This window comes from Podarcis liolepis, assembly GCF_965112155.1.
Source record: "Podarcis liolepis genome assembly, chromosome: 11".
In the NCBI taxonomy this organism is placed as follows: Eukaryota; Metazoa; Chordata; class Lepidosauria; order Squamata; family Lacertidae; genus Podarcis; species Podarcis liolepis.
In genome coordinates this window covers 16,927,690-16,952,390 of record NC_139565.1, presented here as the reverse complement: position 1 = coordinate 16,952,390, position 24,701 = coordinate 16,927,690, and the positions used below count along the sequence as shown (strand labels likewise).

At 43.3% G+C, this 24,701-nt stretch overlaps 1 protein-coding gene across 2 annotated transcripts in view; it reads right to left on the bottom strand.

Annotated features, from left to right (window-relative positions):
* MARCHF3 (membrane associated ring-CH-type finger 3) overlaps positions 1–24,701 on the bottom strand; it is a 176,291-nt gene that overhangs the window by 101,259 nt on the left and 50,331 nt on the right. The window contains exon 1 of one of the 2 annotated variants that reach the window (XM_083464644.1): positions 1,716–1,735. The exons of the other annotated variant lie outside the window; for it this stretch is intronic. The gene's annotated coding sequence lies outside the window, so the exon portion shown is untranslated. Of the gene's footprint in view, positions 1–1,715; positions 1,736–24,701 lie in introns of those variants that run through there. 2 annotated transcript variants of the gene reach the window in all.

Below are 24,701 nucleotides of genomic sequence, written 5' to 3'. Positions count from 1 at the left end.
AACAGCCTTGAGGAAAAAAATGAAAATCCTGGCTATTAACTACTACGTTTTTATTGCCCTATTAACAAACCGCCTTAAAAAATCCCAACTGCAGACAATGGGCTTGGTGTTATACAAGGGCCAATGCCCTTCCACCACTTAATTCTGCAGCTCTGTTTTGAATGCAAAGCTCCGTCTTGCGCTGCCCATTAACAAAGCCATTTTTCTTCCAGCTGTTAAGGGTTAGATGTGCAACATCCATTAAGAGAGCTACTTGATGGCATGACTGGCAAGGATGCTGCAAAAGGAGAAAGATCACCGCAGGCCCGGAAAATTAATGCATCCTTCACAACAGAGCTCCCACCATCCATTATTACCAAACATTGATTAAGCATCAGTGTGATCAGCAGAACCAAATATTTTTTATTGCTAACATAGGAAGATGTCATGTCCAGCGTTTAGGGCTGGGTTAGGGAAGGGAGAGCATTACACTAGCAAACACATCACAAGGGACCAGTGGAGAGGCCTTCTGACCTTTGGGCAGATGTTGGTGGGTCCCAGTGAGTGTGTGTGTGTAAATAAAGCACCTACCTCTTTATTCCTTCCAGCTGAGCATAGGGTTGCTTTTGAACTAATGCTGATCTCAGAAAAACTGAAGCTTGGAGCTGCAGTTTGGAAGCAGGAGGAACACACAGGAAGAACGCCAAACAGTGGAGGTTCAACCAACCTAATTCCAGCCCCATGAGGAGCAAGCGAGCATTTGCATGACACACCTATACACACTGCAGGTGTCGCAACACACAGTTTGGAAAGCTCAGCCTTAAATGAAGTCTGGACTCAGCATCACAGGGGAGCAACTGGTGACCTTCAAGAGAGACAAGGCAACATGGGTGACCCCGGTCCCCTCACGCCAAGTTTTGAGTAGCAGCAGAAGAAATCCTTACATTTTTAACATTATGAAGTTTCTCTGTACAACCACACAACCAAAACCTATGTTTTATACCTCCTGACTCCTGGACTGGACACCTCTGGTTTATGACTTTTAAACCAGAATTCAAAAAGATGTCACAAAGGAGGGCAGGTCACTGTTACCTTGACAACCCACCTACCTGGGCACTGCTCCTCAGTCTTCAAAGTTCTTTAGAACAAAGTTCTTTAGAACTTTGAGGCACCTGATACATCTTGTTGAAACATCTCTGTTTATATTTGTATCACCATTTCAGATTATCCTGATTTCTAAGAGAACCATCCCATCTCCTTTTAAATACAATACGAAACGCATATCAATAACACAGCATTAGGCAATCTGTTTTACAAGCAGGAGATCTCAGGTTCAATCTCAATCATCTCCAGGTAGGGACAGTGCTTTTTTTTCTTAAAAAAATGTTTAGGGGTACTCTCCTTTTGACTCAATAAAACCAACATTTTATAGTTCAAATCGGGGGAAATAAATACAGTAAATGGACGAAAGTACAAAGATTCACAAAATGTTGAGGGGTATGCGTACCCCCAGAAAAAAGCACTGCATACAGGAAACGCCTGTTTTGGGTAGAGGAAGGGTGGAGCTTTCTAGATGTAAAGTTTACAATATACAAAGGAAATGTGCATCTTTCGACATATCTCACTTTTAACCAGCAGGGAAGATTTACCATGGCTCTGCAGTCACAATGGTTTGGGGAAGGGATAAGTAAGTAGAAAGAAGACCACACAGAGGAAAATGAATCCATTTTACTTACCTGCAATCAACTTTAAAGCACAAAAGCCCCTGGATCTGTTTGTCTGCAACTTGATGCGTTTGTTATTCAGGAGCACCTCTCCTGTGTCTTCAGTTTTCAAGCCACAAAACACTATGGGTGATTAAGCGATTCCTTTTTTTTTACACATCCCATCCTGCAAAGCCTGTTCTTGCAGGAAAAGCATCACAGCCATTCTTCTGAAATTTGGCAGGGATGCCTTTGCTGCAAATTTCATCCGGTTCTCCCCTCCAACGAACAAGTTTGAGGCAATTCCTTTTTCTACAAAGAAACAAATGTCCAGCCCTCTGGGTGGATTTGCTTGTAATTTGGCAGTCTTAATCCACTCTGAGGGGCGGCTGCTATGCCTACAAATGTCATCCACTTCTAGAAAAGAAGCAGATAATAATAATAATAATAATAATAATAATAATAATAATACAGCCACTTTTTATTCCCTCTAATACTGAATGGTGAGAAACAGAGCTTTGTTTTTAGCTAAACTGCTTCAGACCAGAAATAAAAGTATAATTGGATGGTTCAGAATAGATCAGACTGCTTCCTAAAATGAGAGACAGATCTGAACCCAATCCTGTGGTCAGTGCACAATAAAACTAAATAGAAAGTTTTAATCTTATGGCGTATGAGGGTGGGAGCAGAGGGCAGGATCTGAGTGCATAAAAATTAGGAGAAGTTGACTGGGAGCAATCGTCATGTGGGGAGAATATTAATTAGGAGGAATACAGTAATTTAAGGAGACAATTTAGAGGAGGTTTGGGGATAAGATTTGCGGGACTTACTTCTGAGACACCATGCATAGGATCAGTTTTTGCCTGTTGAGATGGAGGAGATATCTTCGTGCTTCATATTTGAAAGACGTAAAGGACCCTCAGTAAAACCATTAAGTTAATTGTTTAAGATTTTTTAATATATACAGTCGTACCTTGGATCCCAAATGCCTTGCGAGCCGAACATTTTGGCACCCGAAAGCCGCAAACCTGGAAGTGAGTATTCCGGTTTGCGAACGTTCTTCGGAACCCGAAGGTCCAACAGGGGTTCTGCGGCTTCTGATTGGCTGCAGGAGGTTCCTGCAGCCAATTGGAAGCCGCTCTTTGGTTTTCAAATGTTTTGATAAGGTAAAGGTAAAGGACCCCTGGACAGTTAAGTCCAGTCAAAGGTGACTATGGGGTTGCGGTTTTCAGGCTGAGGGAGCTAGCGTTTGTCTGCAGACAGCTTTTCGGGTCATGTGGCCAGCATGACTAAACCGCTTCTGGTGCAACGGGACACCGTGATAGAAACCAGGGCGCACGGAAACGGCGTTTACCTTCCCACCACAGTGGTACCAATTTATCTACTTGCGCTGGTATGCTTTCAAACTGCTAGGTTGGCAGGAGCTGGGACAGAGCAATGGGAGCTCACCCTGTCGCAGAGATTCGAACTGCCAACCTCCTGATCAGCAAGCCCAAGAAGCTCAGTGGTTTAGACCACAGCGCCACTTGCGTCTCCTGAGTCAGCAGTAGATTCTCACCTTCCCTTAGGAAATATGCAAAACCTGTGGGAGAAAAAGTGACTGCAACATCTCCCAGGTGGGACAGAAAATACTGGCATAGCATCAATTTCCAGACTGCAGCCTTGCATCCCTTTTGCATCTTAATCACCTCAACTGTTTCTTCTGTTTGCCCAAGTTTAATTTTAGGTGACTAATCGCAAGTATTTGTCCAGGGATATTTTTTTTCTAAACGGTGTTATCAACAACTGAGATAAGCTTCGCAAGAACTGAAGATCAAAAAAGCACTCTTTGGAAGAGTTCCTTTCAAAACCGAGCTGGTGCATGAGAGGTTGTTTGCAAGATATTTTAGGGAGATTTGAACTTGACACATGATGTCTACAGCAGATAGTTGCAGTGTATCAGAGGAGAGTGCAAAATATGGTTTGAAGCTCAACATCAAAAAAACCAAGATCATGGCCACTGGTTTCCATCACCTTCTGGCAAATAGAAGGGGAAGAAATGGAGGCAGTGAGAGATTTTACTTTCTTGGGCTCCATGATCACTGCAGATGGTGACAGCAGCCATGAAATTAAAAGACGCCTGCTTCTTGGGAGAAAAGCAATGACAAACCTAGACAGCCTCTTAAAAAGCAGAGACATCACCTTGCCAACAAAGGTCTATTTAGTTAAAGCTATGGTTTTCCCAGTAGAGAAGACTCCCTGGAAAAGACCCTGATGTTGGGAAAGATGGAGGGCACAAGGAGAAGGAGACGACAGAGGACGAGATGGTTGGACAGTGTTCTCGAAGCTACCAACACGAGTTTGACCAAACTGCGGGAGGCAGTGGAAGACAGGAGTGCCTGGTGTGCTCTGGTCCATGGGGTCATGAAGAGTCGGACACGACTAAATGACTAAACAACAACAATCCTAGCCCTCTAACAGGAATGCTCCTAGTCAAGATTCCAGCTGGTCAGGCCCTCCTCTGGACTATGATAACCAATGAAGACGTTGGGATGTATTTCAAAGTAAACATGCTCAGACTTGCCCTGAAAGACTAGAGAATCACAATGGATTTTAAGGGAACTGACCAATTAGCAAGAGAGACTTTGTTTCCCATAACATACACACAAGGTTCACCAGCTCTCTAGTCAAATGCATTTCGGAGATTTTCAAAACCAAGGTGGAATCTACACACACATAAAAAAACGTTCTGAAAATGCTTTGTTTTAAAAGCGTTTTTAAAAATACATTGAATTTTCCATGAGGCTCACCATCGCCATGTAGCGTCATGTTGTATATTGCACTAAAAACACACTTAAAACGTTTTATTTGCAGCCGTATAGTTGAGTCCCAAGTGAAAATCTGCAGAACAGATTGTACAAGAGGCAAATGGAGGAGGCCTGTAGACATTAGGAGTGATTATTCCTTTTCGAAGCTATCCTCTACCCTCTGGAGCAACTACCATCTGTCTTCAGCCTAAAAGTCAAGCAAATAATTTGCTGTGTAAAGACATTAATCTTGTACCATCCAATTCCAGCCATTCTCTATACTGGGAAAGCATTCACAGTAAAGTTGGACATATTTGGACTGAGTAAATGAACCAAGAAGAGATTATATCATCTCCACGATTCTGGAACCTAAGTATGGGGGGTGGCGTGGATATTTAGCAACTGTATCTGAAAGCTTCAGCCAGTGATATAATGCTTAACATATCAAGAAGAATCATAGGCAAACATAATTCAATTACCCAATTAGAATTTGAGTAATTTCCCTAAGGTCAGGATACAGAATAATTACCTTTTACCAAACCTTTGCCTAGGTTTAAAATATAGCAGAAAACCCAGGAGAAGCTTGTACAGTCGTACCTTAGAAGTCAAATGGAATCCGTTCCAGAAGTCCATTTGACTTACAAAACGTCTGAAAACCAAATCATGGCTTCTGATTGGCTGCAGGAAGCTCGAACCAGAGCAGCGTACAGAAACGCCGTTTACCTTTCCGCTGGAGTGCTACCTATTTATCCACTTGCACTTTGACGTGCTTTCGAACTGCTAGGTGGGCAGGAGCAGGGACCGAAAAACGGGAGCTCACCCCATCACGGGGATTTGAACCGCCAACCTTCTGATCGGCAAGTCCTAGGCTCTGTGGTTTAACCCACAGCGCCACCCGTGTCCCTCATTTTCCTTAGGCTGTCCCTATATTCATTGGTGAAATGTTGGAGGGTATGGAGTTATCCGACTTCCAAGCCGTCTGAAGGGAATCCTATATTCAGGTAGGTAGCCGTGTTGGTCTGACGTAGTAGAAATATATAAATAAAATAAAAAAATTGTCACACACGAAAACTCATACCAAGAACAAACTTAGTTGGTCTCTAAGGTGCTACTGGACAATTTTTTAATTTTTTTAATTTTATTTATATACGAAGGCAATCCTGTACAGAGAAGTGTTTTTTTAAAAAATGTTTAACATTTTATTGTGTTTTTATATATGTTGGAAGCTGCTCAAAGTGTCTGGGGCAACCCAGTAAGATGTGTGGGGTATAAACAGTAAAATTATTATTATGGAATGGGACGTCCTTATTTTCATTGGAGAAATGTTGGAGGGTATGCAACAATAATACAAACAACATGAGCTATTGTGTTATTTGTATTTTTAAAAGATATTTTACATAGCCTATATGGCTGTAGGTCTTAAAAGAGATGTAGGACTTCACTTAATTTTAAGCTCCTCATGCTTGCTCTTTCATGCAAGGAAGTAACCTAACCTGCAACATTTATTTTTTAAAAAACAAAAACAGAAGGCTTAATCTTCAGGTAGGAAAATGTATTGTGCTGGCACTGTCAGCCCCCAACAATTAACTGCAGTAGGAGGAGATTTTAATAAGATTTTAATTTCAATTGATTAGTGGGTGAAATTAATCAACTAAAGTGTGCAACTTTCCACGTGGGTTTTCTTTTCATCACCGCGCAGACATGCAGACATCTTTCCATACATTTTATTAGCAAGCAAAATTGCTGCGGAAATTAGCTTATGGGTTGCAGGCATTCCTCTCTTTCCTTTAAGCTCCCCGCTTTTGCAATCGAACCGCTGAGCCAGCATATATGGTAGTGACTTATGTGAAGTACATGCAGCTGCGTGACCCAAATGCCATCCTCTGAAGTGTATACTCGGCCACCGAACGGATCACTGCTGAGCTGGTATTTTGCCTAATCCATTGCAACTGCCCCAGAAGCTACTGAAATGTCATGGTGATAATGAAGCGCCTTGCCTTTGTAGACCTCCATTCTCAAATTAACCTGAATTGACTTTCAATATGCAAAAGAGCAGGAGCTTGTCCTTAAAAGCATCGCAAAAGGACTTAGCTTTCCAGTCAGTGTTGGTCTCCCTGTGTGCTGCTAAGAAGGCACAAGTCCCTTTGTTTCGTGGTCCATTCAGCCTGCGTTTCAGAGAGTCAAAGCAGTCTTTCTGATCCTGCAGACCACAAGAAAACCAACCACATTCATCAATCAGATCCTTGCTTTACTTGTGTCACTTTCCTGAGTGAACAATCGCAGCTTCCTGTAGTCCCTGCCGGCCACGTGATTGCAAAAGAGCAGTAGCTTCAGCAACAGCTGATTCAACATTTGCACCACCTAGATGATCCCAAACAGCGTGATGAAGACAGACAGAAGCAGCTGGAAGAAGCAGCCCCAAGCTTTGAGTGCTCAGCAGCATTCAGATGACTGCTTTCTTTCTGCTCAGCTCCGGAAAGGATTCTTGTAAACTGGGATAAAAGTAAAAGGTGGTGGGATTTTCCCTGGAATCAGCATAGGATCTATTTATTTATTTTCAACTTCAATTCCTATAGAGTAATTGCCGTGGTGAACTTGTTCACTAGGCAAGAAGGATCTCCAGCCACAGTTCTGAGCAAGGTTAGGCTTCTAATTCTGGGAATTCGCTGGCAAAAGTGTAGGAGTTTATGTGACTTCAAGGTCCAAAGAGAGTTTTCTATGGCGTGCAACAGATACCCAACTAGAAGAAATACTGGGTTTTTATCAAAAGGCAATCACATCATGTCCGCGCTCCAGTCCAACAAATCTCTGCAGGAGCTTTTGAGAAACAGTGAGATTTCTTGTCAACACCTGAATCCAATGGAAAATGTTACTAGAGAACAAAGAACAGTTGAGGAAGGGTGAGACAGCAAGCAATATTGAAAACAAACCAAGATACATAAGGCACCAGCAAACCATGGTTTCAGACTGTGGTTTGTTGTCAAGCCATTGTTATGTGTGAACCTTGTCCAGCAATTTAACACGATGCCATAGTTTAATAAACCACGGTGTGACCCAGGCAGAGCAGCCAGCGTTTGTTGACCCCAGGACGACTCAGAACATATAGAGTTTTGTTTTGATTTTTTAAAGAGCAGAAACTATGTTGATGCCTCTATGATATTGTGTCATCTTTTGACACTCCGCTAAGACTGTGTTCATGGATGAAAATCTTATTCGGCTACAAGTGATCACCGAAGAAGAAGATTATGATGGAGGGCCAAGAATTAATCTTTGAAAATACTAACTAAATTCACCAGCAAACTTCATCAATTGTAGCAAATTCTCCTGTGCTAATCTGGCGCAATTCTTATTCGGCGTTCCTTGAAATGAAAGCAAAGGCATGGTCATAAAAATTCTCCCATAATATGTCAGTTCTGTGGGGGGTTTTTTAAGGCAGTGTTTCCCAACCTTTTTTGGGCAAAGGCACACTTGTTTCATGAAAAAAATCTCGAGGCACACCACCATTAGAAAATGTTTAAAAAATTAACTCTGTGCCTATATTGACTATATATAAAGTAACTCTCTTTAATAGGAATCAATGAAGGCATATTCTACATATGTAGCTGAAATAGTCGAAAAAATTCTGAGTTGTAAGAATGGGCTTGTATCATGCCAGATGGGGAAAGGTCACTTTTTACTTATGTAAAAAAAATTAAAAAAAATAGTAACAGCATAGAAGGTAATGGTTAGGCTAGCATCCCTCTTCCAAATATGCTAGGTTTTTATTTGCAGGGACTGTTCTACATGGGAAAGCATTCAGCACTGTCATTCTCCCATCTGCCATCTGAATTGGTACTATTCTGGGTCAACTTACTCTGCTGCATGTGTAGATGAAAATGGCACCAAGTGTGGGGGAGGGGGCAGAACAGGTTTCAGATACAGGATATTAAGCATACACGTACCTCAGATTGAACTGGTTGCTTGCTTTGCAAGTTTTCATTTCCCAAATGACTGCCTTGGCAAGCGCAATACCTACCAGGCTCAACGCCGGTCTCGCGCTGCCGCTTCCCGCGCTCTCAAGGACCCGGGAGGAGGAAGGCGTGAAGGGAATCCCGAAGGCGCGAAAACCTCGCGCATGCGCAGGCCTTCCGCCTGTGACAGCCCAGTAGGCCGGCCGAAGCGAGCGGCGATGGGATGTGGGAGGGAGCTCGCTCGCCGCCCCGCGTGTGCCTATGTGGGGCACGTTACAGCCCCGTGACGTCAGCGCCACGCAGGCAGCCAGCCAGGCAGACGGCGAGAGCCCCGTGCTGGGCAGCCTCTCCTCGCCGCTGCCGCCCCGCCTCTCGCCACCCGACTCGCCCGCCTCCCTCCAGGCAACATCTCGCGGCACACCAGGCAACGTCTCGCGGCACACTAGTGTGCCGCGGAACACCGGTTGGGAAACACTGTTTTAAGGTACTCTAAGGATTATGAACACTTTAAATGGTGGATCTTGAAGCAAAAGAATCATCTGCAGCTTCATTATTTCAACAGTGAAGCAAAGAACGTTTGAAACCATTAACAAACACATTAGTGTCTTAAAGGAAAATGACTGTTTAGTCTTCAGTTCTGATCCTGAATGCTAATTACATCCAAGAATAATTGCTTGGATAATCATCAAAGTTGTTTTTTTCACAACATATAATGAGTTTAGGTATGCTCACATATTTTTTTTTGCCTGAGTATTTTTTGTAAAAATATTGAAGCAACTTGAGCCAAAAGAAAATGAACATGTGCCATGACATCCCATACAAATTTGCTCAGAAGTAAGTCCTGTCACCTTCAGTGGATACAAGGCCGAAGCCCCAAAATAGACTTTGTTTTTTGAACATGAGTGCTCAATAAAGGGAGGCAAACTTTGCAAAAAAAAATTACAGCTTTGACTCTTGGTTATATAACTTTTTACATAAACAAATCTCTTTAATTTCAGTTCCTTCCCCCTTTCAGTTCTTGAATCTTTTTCCAAAGCATGTTCTGGAAAAACCACCAACAAGCAAGGTTAATTTCCTTACTGCCAGTGCAGAATACCCAATAGAAGTTTCCTTAAACAAACAGGATAGTTTGAAGAACTGTTTTAGTCATTTAATAGCATATCACACTTTCCCCCAACCTCGTGCTCTCTAGGTGTGTTGGTCTATAATTCCCATTATCCTCAGCCAGCACAACCAATGGGGAGGGACAAACATCTGACCAGTACCAAACTGGAGAAGGCTGGGATACTATTTCAAGACTATCTATTGATTTCCAAGTCTCTCCAAGTGGTATTTTCAGGAGCATAAATTGGAAAAAACCAACCCAAAAAACTACAATGGTACCTCTAGTTACGAACTTAATTCGTTCCGGAGGTCCGTTCTTAAGCTGAAACTGTTCTTAACCTGAAGACCACTTTAGCTAATGGGGTCTCCCGCTGCCGCCGTAGCACGATTTTTGTTCTCATCCTGAAGCAAAGTTCTTAACCCAAGGTACTATTTCTGGGTTAGTGGAGTCTGTAACCTGAAGCGTATGTAACCTGAAGCGTCTGCAACCCGAGGTACCACTGTATAGGGATTAGAGGAGAAAAATGGAACCTGCCTCCTGGTTGTGATAATAACCCCCATTTTAATACTGCTGTCTTGGTTGTCCATTCATTTCCAAACCCAATGCAGGGTTTAATTCATTGTTATCAGCCACTTTGGGAGTTGTAATCATCATGATATAGCTACAATGATTCAACTTTATTAAAAAAAAAATTAGTATAGAGTAGTTCATTGGATGAATGGTAAAAACTGGATAGGGTACATTTCTTACGTCAGCCGGCTAACTTCCTGCCATGACCTCCTTGCTCATGTTGCATCATTCTCACCTGCCCTGCCCTGCTGCCATCTTGAGGATTACTGCCTATGCGCTCGCAGCACTTTCTCATAAGATGCCCTCACCCAATTTTACCTGGTGGCCTGCTCTCAATGCAGCCCTCCCAAGTTTTCAACCCCTGCAAGTGTCCCTATTTTCTAGAAGTCCTGGAGTTACAGAAGCCATCCCGGTTTCTGATTTGATCCCAGAATGTCCCCGTTTTCCTTAGGACGCCCCTATTTTCATCAGAGGAATGTTGGAGGGTATGGAGTTATGCAACCCCCAAGCCAAGGAGATAACTAGGTAACCTTTAGAAGACATGTGAAGGCAGCCCTGTATAGGGAAGTGTTTTCAGGTTTAATGTTTTATTATGTTTTTATAAATGTTGGAAGCTGCCCAGAGTGGCTGGGGGAGCCCAGTCAGATGGGCTGAGTATGATGATGATGGAATAGGACATCCTTATTTTCATTGGAAAAATGTAGGAGGATATGACTTTCATTCCTCAGGCTTTACCTGAGGTTCTCTGGATTCTTAGGAGAGGCTTTAGAGAGTGAACAGGGTCTCCACTGGGGAGGAAGTAGCAGGAAATTCCCCCTGCACAATCATCCACGTGCCATATTGGATATTGATCGTTATGTACTACAACTTCTTGCCATTAAGCAAATCTCTTAATCATGTATACTGGTACCTCGGAAGTTGAACGGAATTCATTCCGGAAGTCCGTTTGACTTCCAAAACATTTGGAAACCAAGGCACGGCTTCCGATTGGCTGCAGGAAGCTCCTGCAGCCAATCAGAAGCCGTGAAAGCCACGTTGGACATTTGGGTTCCAAAGAATGTTCACAAACTGGAACACTTACAGGTTTGCGGCCTTTGGGAGCCAAGACGTTCAACTCCCAAGGTGTTTGGGATCCAAGGTATGACTGTACAGTGGTACCTCGGGTTACAAACACCTCGGGTTACAAAGATTTTGGGTTACAGACTCCACTAACCCGGAAGTAGTACCTCGGGTTAAGAACTTTGCCCCAGGATGAGAACAGAAATCGTGCGGTGGCAGCGGGAGGCCCCATTATCTAAAGTGGTTAAGAACGGTTTCAGGTTAAGAACGGACCTCCAGAACAAATTAAGTTCTTAACCAGAGGTACGACTGTACTGCAAAGCCGCGAAGACATTTACTAAGCCTTATTCTACAGACACAAAGTCAGGACTCCACATTTGAAGTTTGGATCAACATTCTGACTTTTTTAAAAATGAGAACTTGGCAACCTGAGTTCCTAAGCTTTGTTTATCACTTGGTTTTATATTAAAATGCATATCAAGCGATAGAGCAGATGTGTTGAATGTCAGTAAATGACTGCCAGATAAACTCGGCAAATTGTAAAAACAGAATAAACCAACACTGCATTAGCCTTGGCTTGGCAGAGATTCCTCTTGTCTCTGGCTTGAGTGAAAACATTTGTCATGAAGCCAGTAGCACTGATCAAGCAACTGAAACCAGAAAGGATAATATAAGTGGGTGAAGGTGGAGGCGATACAACTGGCCTGAAAATATCGTTGGCCTCAGTACAGGGTCCTCATCTGCAATTCCAAAGGTCCTCAGTAGGACTGGTTAAGCTTTTCATATACTGCAGTAGCATTAGGTAGCCTCTCTTGCAGAACAGCTCAGACAGCACTGACAGCTTCTTCTGTAATTGGCCATTCCTTTCCTTGTATTGCATTATCATAGCTTTATTTGACATGTTCTCCGCAGAGACAATGGCTTGGATCCAGACTGCTTAAGAGCTGAACCCTGTTCACAGAATGTCCCCACTGGCAGAAGCGGCGAGGCCCTCACAGTCCCCTCAACTCTCCAAAAAATCTACTCTAGAGACTCGCCAGAGCAGTATGGAAGGAAAGGGGAATTGGCAAAAATTGCCTCGCTATTCTGCCAGTAGGAGCCTTCATAGTCTCTTAATGGAATCCAAGCCCATTCATAGAGAGGAAACGTTCTTAGAATGCGGGAAAGCAAGAGTTTCCTTACTGGATCCAAAAGCAACTTCCTTCCAGCGACAAATAGCTGATTGCATCGGGGCTAACTTGAACAAAATACAGTGGTACCTTGGATCTCAAATGCCTTGGTACTCAAACGTCAGAACCTGGAAGTAAGTGTTCCGGTTTGCAAACATTTTTCAGAAGCCAAACGTCCAATGTGGCTGTTGGCTATAGTTTCCAGGGCACCTGTACCAATCAGAAGCTGTGCCTTGATTTTAGAACATTTTGGATGTCAAATGGACTTCCGTAACGGATTAAGTTTGGCGCTTTTGTTCTTGCTATTTATTTTGCACTCTTGTTTTTGAGGCTTTTTTGGTTAATTTGTTTTTGTGACTGTGTGGAACCCAGTTAAGCTACTGATTGATTGATTGATTGATTGATTGATTGTGCAACTGCGGAAATGGATAAAAGCCCCCCATCCAAAGAATGACGATCATCAGTGCAGGTATGGAAATTTTTTTTAAAAAAAATTCATCATCTACAATACTGTCTTATTTATAGTACAGTACATTGATGACATGGGTGGCACTGTGGGTTAAACCACAGAGCCTAGGACTTGCTGATCAGAAGGTCGGCAGTTTGAATCCCCGCGATGGGGTGAGCGCCCGTTGTTCAGTCCCAGCTTGTGCCAACCTAGTGGCGGTTCGAAAGCACGTCAAAGTGCAAGTAGATAAATAAGTAGATAAATAGGTACCGCTCTGGCGGTAAGGTAAATGGCACTTCCGTGCGCTGCTCTGGTTTGCCAGAAGTGGCTTAATCATGCTGGCCACATGATCCAGAAGCTGTCTGCAGACAAACGCCGGCTCCCTCGGCCAATAAAGCGAGATGAGCGCCACAACCCCAGAGTCGGTCACGACTGGACCTAATGGTCAGGGGCCCCTTTACATTTACCTTTACATTGATGATTGCTTTCATTTTATGGATCAATGGTCTTGTTAGATAGTAAAATTCATGTTAAATTGCTGTTTTAGGGGTTGTTTTCAAAAGTCTGGAAGGGATTAATCCATTTTGCATTACTTTCTATGGGAAAGCGCGCCTCAGTTTTGGAACGCTTTGGTTTTGGAACAAACTTCTGGAACGGATTACGTTTGAGAACCAAGGTACCCCTGAATGGGGGGGGGGGCGCACCACACACTTCTCCCCCTACTCACACTTCTGCGACGCACACCTTCCAACACTGCTTGCGACCGGGCACAGGCCTCCCCTCCCCCCTTGCTTGCCTCTTGCCCCCCCATGCCTGCAACAATTTCTGCCTGCACACCCACCTCCCACACCCTGCCTCTTGCCCCCATGCCTACCACCACCTACCTCTCCTACTGACCTCTCCAGCTGCCTTGGCTCAGATGTGCTTGGAAATGGTCCAAAAGTTGGTAGGCAAGTCGGGAAAAGATGGTGGTGTGTGGCTGGGGGGGAGGGGCAGGGAGGTGTCTGCCCAAGGGAGGGAAGAAGGCACTAATTTGCAGGAAATGTTTTTTTGGGGAGCTCCCCTAAATACTCTCCGGGGGGGGGGGGGTTGAAGAGACCAGGGCCCCATAGATTTGAAGCCTATGGCAGCTGGGGGGGGGAGAAGGGAGTTAGTGAGCTCTATGGCCCTAACAAAAGAGTTGAACTTCTCTACCAATCTAGACAGCCCCCTCTAAAAAGAAACCCAAACTATCAGTTGTTACCACAAACCACACAAACACACACATTTAGTGTAATGCGCAGTTTAGCCCACTCGAACCTTGCACCAAATTAGTTTCCTTCAAGCCACATGGTGACCAAATATTTGCTCTGCAAACACTAACAGTTCCAGGGAAAGTATTTGTTAGGCCCAAAGTGGGGGGAGGGGAGGGTGGAATTGGGTAAAAGGAGTCCTTAAGCGCTTATCCAAAGCTTCTCAAACTCATCAGATTTCGTTTATCGAGTGATGTCTAAAATTTGTGTTGTAAAAGAGAAAAATGACTTGCATAGGCCCACAATTAAAGGATAACTGTTGGCTTTGCCCCTGTTCAAGCTCAAGACTTGCGAATCCAACACCATGATCTAAGCAGGCGCCATTTTTGCAATGGCTAGGATGGAAGTGGTTTCGAATGCTCCAGATACAGAACTGCCCACCCTCTAAAAGAGGGCGCATCTCCGCAAAGGTCTCTTCTCTGAACTCTCCTCCTTCAAAATAAGCAGGGACACCAAAAAGAGTAACTTATTTACTCATATATGCATACTTTCCAGGTGTAAAAGTCAAATGTGTGACCGGATTTTAAGTTCAGGGAGGAAAAGAAACGTTATGTCACAGAGGTCTTGCATCACCTCAGTTAACAGAAGTTCAGAGTGTCACGATGACCCTTTTACATCAACCTCAACTGACTTCAGACGCTACAGAGTCCAAATTTAGCTTGAATTATGACAAGGGGGTGGGGGACAAAAGGGGAGCTATAATCCAAAGTGTTTCAAAATCCCCTGGCAAAATTCAGGGAGAAGAACAAAATTTGTGAGAGCGAGATCCCACTGCTATTCTTCCAACAGCTGCTGACTCCTCATCCTCCCACCGCCCCCAAAAATCCAAAGAACACAGCTATGTGGCGACATAATATCACTGTGATGGAGGATATTGGGGAAAAGATAGCAGCAGCCAGCCGGCAACAGAAAGCAACAGTTTCATTCCCCCACCCATAATCATCAAAATTTTCACCATGTCACCACCTGCAAATGGGGCAGTAAGACATTGGGAAGGCAATTTCGGCTTGGTCCTGATTTTCATAAAACCTGAGAAGGATCTTCCAATTTTCTCTCTCTCTCTCCCCCCCCCCCCCCAGTTTTAAAAAATGCTTTATTGCAGTATGGTAAAATATCAGTAGGGGCGCGAGTGGCGCTGTGGGTTAAACTACAGAGCTTAGGACTGGCCGATCAGAAGGTCACGGTTCGAATCCCCGCAAAGGGGTGAGCTCCCGTTGCTCGGTCCCTGCTCTGGCGGGAAGGTAAATGGCATTTCCATGCGCTGCTTTGGTTCACCAGAAGCGGCTTAGTCATGCTGGCCAAATGACCCGGAAGCTGTACGCCAGCTCCCTCGGCCAATAAAGCGAGATGAGAGCCGCAACCCCAGAGTCGGTCACAACTGGACCTAATGGTTAGGGGTCCCTTTACCTTTTTACCTTTACCTTTAAAATATCAGTAAGGTATAATTTCCTTAACAGGAGGGTTTCGAGTGACGGTGACTATCATATTGACAAACTTTATTCAAAACTCTTTTTTTTATTATAAAAAAATCCCTAATATATGTCCCACCATGTGCCGAAAGGGCCATTTCATTAGTTGATTGTGAATATGTGAATACCGATATAAAAAATATCACCACCATTGGCTGAGAGCCAGGCCACATATTATGGTTATCTTGAAGGTGTAATCTTATCACAAGGGGCTTGGTACTACATTTAATGGTCTGCCTTCTCTCATATGTACTTTCTCAACAGTTAATATAATTTTTTAAGACCTTTATCTGGGTTCCTGCTTTTCAGAAGTTAGGTGAGTGGCTTCTTTGTTTTGTCACCCAGATTTCAGAATTCTTTCAGAATTCTTGGTGCTGTCATAATTGTCACCATGGTATCAACATCAGTTTATGCTGGTTTAGACTGTGTACAATACTTTAATCAAGGTTAAAACCTTTTTTTTATACTGAACTGTTTGTTTTGTGCTACAGTGGTACCACTATTTTCGAACGTAATCTGTTTCGGAGGACTGTTTGTGTTCTGAAATGTTTGAAAACTGAAGCATTTACTTCCGGAAGCATTTACTTGCAAAAAACTCAATACGGGAACCGTGTTTAATGTTCGACTTCCGAAAAGGATTTGAAAACCAAAGCATTTATTTCCGGGTTTTCGGCATTCGAAAACTGAAACATTCGACTTCCAAGATGTTCGAAAACAAAGGTACCACTGTATCCTTTTTAATGTCTGATATAAGTCGCCACCACATATTTTCACAATAAGAAGTCAGTGGGGAGGGGGATTGAAAATACGTGAAACAACACCTGGCAATTTTTTTATGCTGCCCTGCCAGGTTTTTTAGGTTAATTTCTCAGCATGTTTTCTGTGATAGTTAAGGTTATTTATCTCAGCTGCCTTAACTTTGGTTTCCATTTCTTTTCTTTTGTGTGTACCAAACGGTGTATTTTGTCTTGTACAGATGATTATACAGATTAATAGGCAGAACAAAACAAAAAAGGTGATTTCTACAGTCATCGTTGCCGATTCAGCATCAGTAGGCAGATCAACAAACGAAGGCTAGAGAGGAGGGGGACCTGTTCCCTTTCATAATTCCTAATTGCATTGCCTTCCCACGGTCCGAAAAAGGTCAGTGGACGTGGTAAAATTGACCAGATGGAAATCAACAAATAGCCTTCGTTACAATCAATTTCGCTAGCGAGAGAGAGGAAAAAGGGGGACGGAATGAAAATACTTTCCAATAGCAAGGCAGTTGCTGAGAAGGGTAGCCATACACAAAACACAATGTTTGTAATATTAGTCACATCATCTGAACCGCACGTAGGGGAAAAGACAGCGAGAAAACAAGTGCGGATCTGCTCTAATTCACAGACTACTCTTGTGGGATTTCTTTCTTCTTCTATAACGGTGCCACAAGCAGAAGATGGAGATGAAGAAGCAGTCACCTGTCATATCCCATGGTGGATCCAGCTTTTGACTGAGCAGTGCTAACCATTCTTTTGAAGTGCTTGTAGTGATGTTTGCTATATCAGCGGCTCTACTTGTAGCAGATAGATCAGATAACCACTTGCTCGCCTCTGTCTTTCCTTCTTCAATGACAGGAAAATAAAAAAGCTACCACCCAAGCAACAAAGAAAAAGATTTATAGTAATACGGAGTCACTTTTCTTCCAGCTAGACAACTAAGCGGCTGTTATGATCTAACCCATATTAGCCCGTGACAAATTAGGAATGGAATATTCCAAATACCCTACTACAATGACTAAAACTGGAAGAACTCTCTCAGTTTCTGTGGCATTAAGGACACAGGACTCCACATTCTTGTGGTAGCATATTTACGATGTAACAATTCTGAAATATTTTAGAACTAATTGATTCTAAAATATTTTAAGACTTAACCAGTGGGTAATAAGTGGCTTCTTCTGTCATTGAATACTACTCTTATTGATCCAGAGCAGAACTCCGACATATAGTTACCAGAGTAAAAACCTAAACACATTGCAGGATTCCCCAAAAATAGACCAGAGGCAATTAATATTTCATCCAACAGAGCTTTACTGCTACTGAAGGCAAATGGGCATAATGGTCACAAATCCAATACAATAAGGATTGGCCCTATCCATAAGAAATCCAGTTGCAGCAGACTTAACTTAAACTTAAAATAACTTATAATAAGTCTAAAACCTTAACACTAAGAATACTATATACAGAACACCACACCAGAAGGAAAGAGCGATAGAAAGTAAACCCTGGCTCCTTCTGGCCTTATTATTATAGTCAGCATGATCTTGACAGAAAGAGATAACAGAGCCAGTTTAAGCCAGCTGTACTCAGCTTCTCTGAAGCAATAACCCAAACAACATGAACCTTCTGCTTGTTTCTTTCACACAGAGAAGCTTTCAGAACCCTCTTGAATTAAGTAGAATAGGAAAGATCTCCACACATCAGAGCAATACTTTCAGCACTAGGAAATGCAAAGTGACATCTTCTTTAATTTATTATGAATATAAAAACATAAGAAGAACCTGATGGATCAGCCCAGTGGCCCTTCTAATCCAACATCCTGGCCCCACAGTGGCCAACCAGAAGCCCATGGGAAGCCCATAAGCAGGACCTGAGCCCAAGAGCAATCTCACTCCCAGTGTTTTCCAGCAACTGGTACCCAGAAGCATACTGCTTCCAGCCCTAAAAGCATAGCCATCATGCCTAGCAGGCACTGATAGCCTTATCCTCCATGGATTTCCCTAACCCTTTTTTAAACCCAACCACGTTGGTCACCATCCCTGCACTTTGCAGGAGCAAATTCCACAGATTTAAATATGTTCTGTGTCTAAAGAAGTATACAGTGGTACCTCGGTTTTCGAACGTCTCCGTTGACGAACATTTCAGTTCCCGAACGCCGTAAAGCCAGAAGTAAATGCTTCGGCTTGCGAACACGCCTCAGAAGTCAAACATGCCACGCGGCTTCAGCTGACTGCAAGTGTCAGGAGCTCGTCCTACACCTGAGTAGGTCCCTGGCAGAGACACATGCCCGACTGGCATGTTCTCTGCCTCCTGTTCAATTGTTTGGGAGCTTCAAAAGCTTTCTTCAGCCTGAACATCACAGCGACCGATGCCAACTGACATCGGCACACTTAGGGATCCGCAGAGTCTTCGCAGCTTGCGTAACAGACCTCAGCAACTCAGCATTTTGGCTAATCTACTTTATGTACATATAAACACACATGGAGCACTGCAACATGGCTCTCTCTCTAGCATCAGACAGCAAAGAGAAAAAGAACAAAGGACAATAGTCCCACTTCACGGAACACAGTAACACAAACATCCTGTCTCCATCACTTCCCACTCTGTGGAGTCAAAACATATACTGTCATGTGATAGACAACAATCCCATGACTGCAATCATGGAGCAGGAATTCTAACAGCAAGATCTGGAGGCGTAGCTGTTGGCTATTGAGTTTTCGGTTTTTGAACATGTCTTCCAGAACGGATTATGTTTTAAAACCAAGGTACCACTGTATCAGACTCTCCAAGTGTCTCCATTTTCCAGGGACAGTACCGGATTTACAGAAACCATTCCAGTTTCTGATTTGATCCCAGAATGTCCTGCTTTTTCTTAGGACATCCCTGTTTTCTTAGGAGAAATGTTGGGGGTATGGAGTTATGCGACCCCCAAGCCAAGACAACCTTTAGAAGAAATCTGAAGGCAGCCCTGTATAGTTTTATTATGTGTATGTGTGTACACACACACACACACACACACACACAGCCCTTCAAGGCATCTGGGGCAGCCCAGTCAGATGGGTGGACTATAAATAATAAAATTATCATCATTATTATGGAATAGGATGTCCCTGTTTTCATTGGAGAAATGCTGGAGGGTATGGTATATTTCGATGCCTGTCCTGAATCTTGCAACACGTAGCTTCACTGGATGCCCATGAGCTCTTGTGTTGCGAAACAGGCAGAGAAACTTTCCTCTATCCGCTTTCCCCATGCCAGGCATCATTGTATACATCCTTTCTGCAGAATCTGTTCCAGCTCCTTGATCACTTTGCTTCCCCTGTTCTGAACCTCTCCCAGTTCTACAATAACCATTTATTAGGTAAGGTGACCTGAACTGAACTGTACACACTCTCACTCCTGGTCAGTTGAGGCCACTTCAGAATCCATGAGTGTACATGTGAAATTAGGATTTTTGGCCACCAGCATGCCTCACTTTATGCTTGTTTACGTTGAATTGCGTTTGCCTTTTTATGGCCCATTTTGTCGGGTTGAATAGGTCCTTTTGAAGCAGTTTGCAATCCCTTTTTGTTGATCTTGAACAATTATGACCAGCATATGATGATATGCTTATACCAGGGGTCTGCAACCTTTAAGACAAAAAGAGCCACTTGGACCCGTTTCCGAAGGAAAAAAAACCTGGGAGCCGCAAAACTCGTCATTATAAAAATAACTTTTTTGTCACTTTTTATTATTTCTTTGTTTGACCCCTCAGAATTACTCCTCCTCATAGAAATAAACGTTAAATTAACAAGTTACCTTTTTTTGTGTGGGTGTGTTCTTCACTCCCCTTCAAAACAGTGACCAGCGTACATGCCCCCTTTCAATGCAGTGACCAGTGTACATGCCCCTTACAATGTAGCGGGTGGGCGGGCGGGAAGGTGACGTCGGGACGGTGCGTGACTAACACACGCACCGCCCCCATGCGACGTCACAGCCTGTACAGCGCCCGCCACAGTGGGGAGTGTTGGGGCGCACAATGCACCTCCTCCCCTCGCTAGTATCTGTCCCGGAGCCGCGGCAAAGGTGTAAAAGAGCCACATGCGGCTCTGGAGCCGCGGGTTGCAGGCCTCTGGCTTATACTTAACTCTAGATCAGAGTTTCCAAATGTTTCCATCTGTTTTTGGACTACAACTCCCATCATCCCTACCTAGCAGAACCAGTGGTCAGGGATGATGGGAATTGTAGTCCAAAACCAGCTGGAGACCCAAGTTTGGGAAACCCTGCTCTAGATTGTTTATGAACAAATTAAAAAGCACAGCTCCCACTATTGACACTTGGGAAGACTCAACTTTCTACATCCCTCTGTTGAGAAAACGGTGCATTTATGCCCATGCTCTGCTTCCTGTTATGCACCTAGTTCATGACCTACAAGAGGACATTGATTTTATTCTATGACTGTAGTGGGTATTGGCTTACATGTAAAAATAAGAGATAAGCTGTGTCTGGCATTGAGATTTCCCAAGCACTTCAATTATTGCATGCCAAGAGCAAAGAAGAACTTTAAAAGCTGGGCTATTAAAAATCTTATAATTTACTGCATCACATAGAAATGCAAGGATTGTCAGAATTTTTGGTGCATGATGTATTGGGACACAACAGCCATAGTAATTTAGTATAATTTATGGAGCATGGAGTTGATTTTACAGGTGCATGCTGGCCTGAACACGCTAATGAAAAATGCTGTACTGGTGTTTTAAACTAATCATGCAGAAGGCCTGGGTGATGCAGACAATGCTAAAATAATATGAGAAATAAACAGGAAGGGAAATCAGACCTCTACAAAAGTACCTGCCTTAGGGATATTATTACTGGTTTATCTTGCAGGATCATTGTGCAAATTACCAAGATAATATCTTACATACATTATTAAAATAGTCATTCAACAATACCATGATACTGAAGATTTATAAACTTTAATGTTTTAATAATCACAGACTAAATTCACTATTATTATTATTTAATTTATTAATCATCTTCTGTATAATTGCCTCAATGTGATGTAAAACACAAAACAGATTTAAAACATTTAAAAACATACAAGGAAACCCAAGCAGATACATTGAAAACAAAACAAAAACCATACAAAATAGACACTCGTGGCAGAGACCAGTTTATCTAGCTGGGAAAACCTGTCAGAACAAAAATATCTTAAATAGTTTCTGGAAAGTGCAGTTAGTCAACATATTCAGGACTTTTTTCCCCCAGCTGGAGCAAAGCGGACCTCAGTTCTGACACCTCTCAGGTGGGCACCATTGCCATTCTAAAAGAACAAGGGTGAGCTCATGGTGAGCTCCAGCTCCTCTTTTTCTAGAAAAATAGCCCTGGATAAAGGTGTCCCTCAAGTAAGCTGGTCCTGACCTGTACTATGCCTTATATCTTAATGCAATGGGTGGCACTGTGGTCTAAACCACTAAATCTCTTGGGCTTGCCAATCAGAAGGTTGGTGGTTTGAATTCCCACAACGGGGTGAGTTCCCGTTGCTCTGTCCCAGCTCCTGCCAACCTAACAGTTCGAAAGCACACCAGTGCAAGTAGATAAATAGGTACCTCTGCAGCGGGAAGGGAAACAGTTTCCGTGGGCTCTGGCTTCTGTCACGGTGTCCCATTGTGCCAGAAGCTACTGTTAGGTCCATCATGAGACGTCCTCCAGCTTCCAACCACAGATACCAGAAGCCTTCAAGCAAGCAAACTTGCCTTATTAACGCTCCCTAGCATCCCACTGCCAGAGGATTGCCTCCTTCCATTCACCAGTTTGCCTCCTCCAAGTGGAAGAAACCTGGGCCGTGCTGAATGTCACATCCATTGCCAGGTGTGTCCTGCTGGAAATAGAATGGGGCTTTCCCCTTGGTCTGGCTTTATCTCTACTGAGTTGCCAAGTGCTTTTGTGACATCACAAGAAACCCACAGCCAATGGCAACAGCTGGGGAGGCATCATCTTCATTGCTTTGAGCCTCACAATGGCAGGGGGACCTATCAGTGATTGTGTGCTTGTTTATTCGAGATGCAGTGGTGCTGTGGTCTAAACCACTGAGCCTATTGGGCTTGTCACTCACAAGGTCAATGGTTCTAATCGGCATGACTGGGTGAGCTCCTGTTACTCTGTCCCAGCTCCTGCCAACCTAACAGTTCGAAAGCACACCAGAGGAAGTAGATAAATAGGTACAGCTGTGGCAGGAAGGTAAATTGCATTTCCGTGCGCTCTGGTTTCCATCACGGTGTCCTGTTGCGCCAGAAGTGGTTTAGTCATGCTGGCCACCTGACCTGGAAAGCTGTCTGTGGACAAACGCCGGCTCCCTCAGCCTGAAAGCGAGATGAGCGCCGCAACCCCAGAGTCACCTTTGACTGGTCTTAACCATCCAGTGGTCATTTACCTTTATCTTTATTAACACAACCACCTTGAACATGGCCCAGTAGCAGACTGGCAGGCAGTGCAAATTCTTCCAGCGGGGAGTTATATGCTGGGTGAAGTTTCCCGCCATAAGGAAATTTCACCCTGCAACATAGAAGAGCGGCCTTTTACAGAAATTGAACTAATCGCTGCTTTCACCTACTCCTGTCTACCTTGAATGGAAGAAGTTTCTCTTTCAAGCACCCATTCAAGCAGGGGTGAAACCAGGCTTTATTTCCTGAGGTGGAAAGAGGATAAAGTCCCTACCAGAGAAGAATGGCAGATCAAGTTGATGGATTGTGCCAAAATGGCTAAAATGACCAGAAGAGTCAGAAATCAGGAAGACCAACATTTTAATAAGGAACGGGGAAAATTTATAACTTATCTTAAAGACCATTGTAAACTGTTAAAATCGTTAGTAGGATTGGAATATCACTTGTAGTTTAATGGTGAATTTTAGATACAATTGAGATTAAAGTTTTGGATTATTGTAAAAGATGCAGGAGGAAATGATTAACAGCAGGACCCACAAAGAAGAGGAGGAAAGTCCAAGAGATTCCTTGGAATCTTGTTTTTATGTTGTATGGGAGATATGTGACTGTGAAATTTTAATCTGAAGAGCCAAATAAATAAATTTCGCCCGGGTCAAAGACCCTGTTTGACACCCTCATGCATATTTGTGTACACACACACACACACACACACACAGAGGCTGGGAGCCTCAATGGAGATTTCACCCGAGGCAAAAAAAACCTGGTTAGCGCAACTACCCACTGTAGCTATGGCTCTGTTAAAACATAAAACTTAAGCTCAAACAGACAACACACACGCCTTACATGTGAGCTTGACTCCATTTTAAAGGGAGGTAAAAAGTCCAATACATTGTTCTGGCCAAACTGGAACATTCAGGATAGGATGTTCTTGAACTACTGTAACAGAGGGTTCTTCTAGCATCAGCCATTTTGCATTTGCAGCATCTCAGATACTCATTTCACCTGCACATCAGCTCATCATAATACTGGAGTGGAACGTGTCCCAACCTCTTTTCCCACACTGCCTGCGAGTCACGCAGTATTACACAGGTTTTCCCTGAGTAGAAAAATCCGCTAAGTACAGTAAAGACTGGTACAGCTGTGAAAACTGGGTGTTTCAACTCAAAACTGTTCAGCATTTGGAAGTGGTGCTCTTCTGACTCCTTGTGTGACACTACTTCATTTCCAAGAGGAGTCCTAGGAAGTCCCATTTTCCTTTCATGGTGGATTAATGGCTGCAGAACGGCTACCGAGGCAAAAATGGGCTGCAAAAACCAGGAAGATCTGTGACAGTAACAAGAGACCCTTGAACTACTGGCAACATTCATTGTTTTAAGCATATTGCTCAGGAGATGTCTGCATAATAATAATAATAATAATAATAATAATAATAATAATAATAATAATAATACTTATACCCCATTCATCTGGCTGGTTTTCCCCAGACACTCTGAGTGGCTTCCAGGGCATATAAAAAATTGTAAAATATCAGACATTAAAAATTTCCTGATACATGGAAAATTAATAAACACTCTAACAAAAAAATTAAAAAAATTAAAATTTCCCGATACACGGCTGCCTTCAGAGGGGCACAATGCAGTTACATCCACAGTTACCTATAGCTGTAAAAAATCTTAGTAGCAGACCAGATCTTTTACACCACTGGAAAACTAGCCCTATTAATTTCCAATGATATTTTATTCTTATTAGCTCCTCCAAGAAAAGGAAAAAACACGTCCTGCTGACATCACTCTCCAGTCACCCACCAATTAGGTGCTGCGGGTGTTATTGTACTCTTGGTAATGGATGTATGTGAGGCTTTGTGATGGAGCGCAAGTTCTGCTCCGCTATAAACAAAAGTTCAGGTACAGCTATTACACATACCAGGTGCTACAGGAATTACAGGTGTGGGCAGATGGCGTAAAGCTCAAAGAAGTGCGAAATGGTTTGTG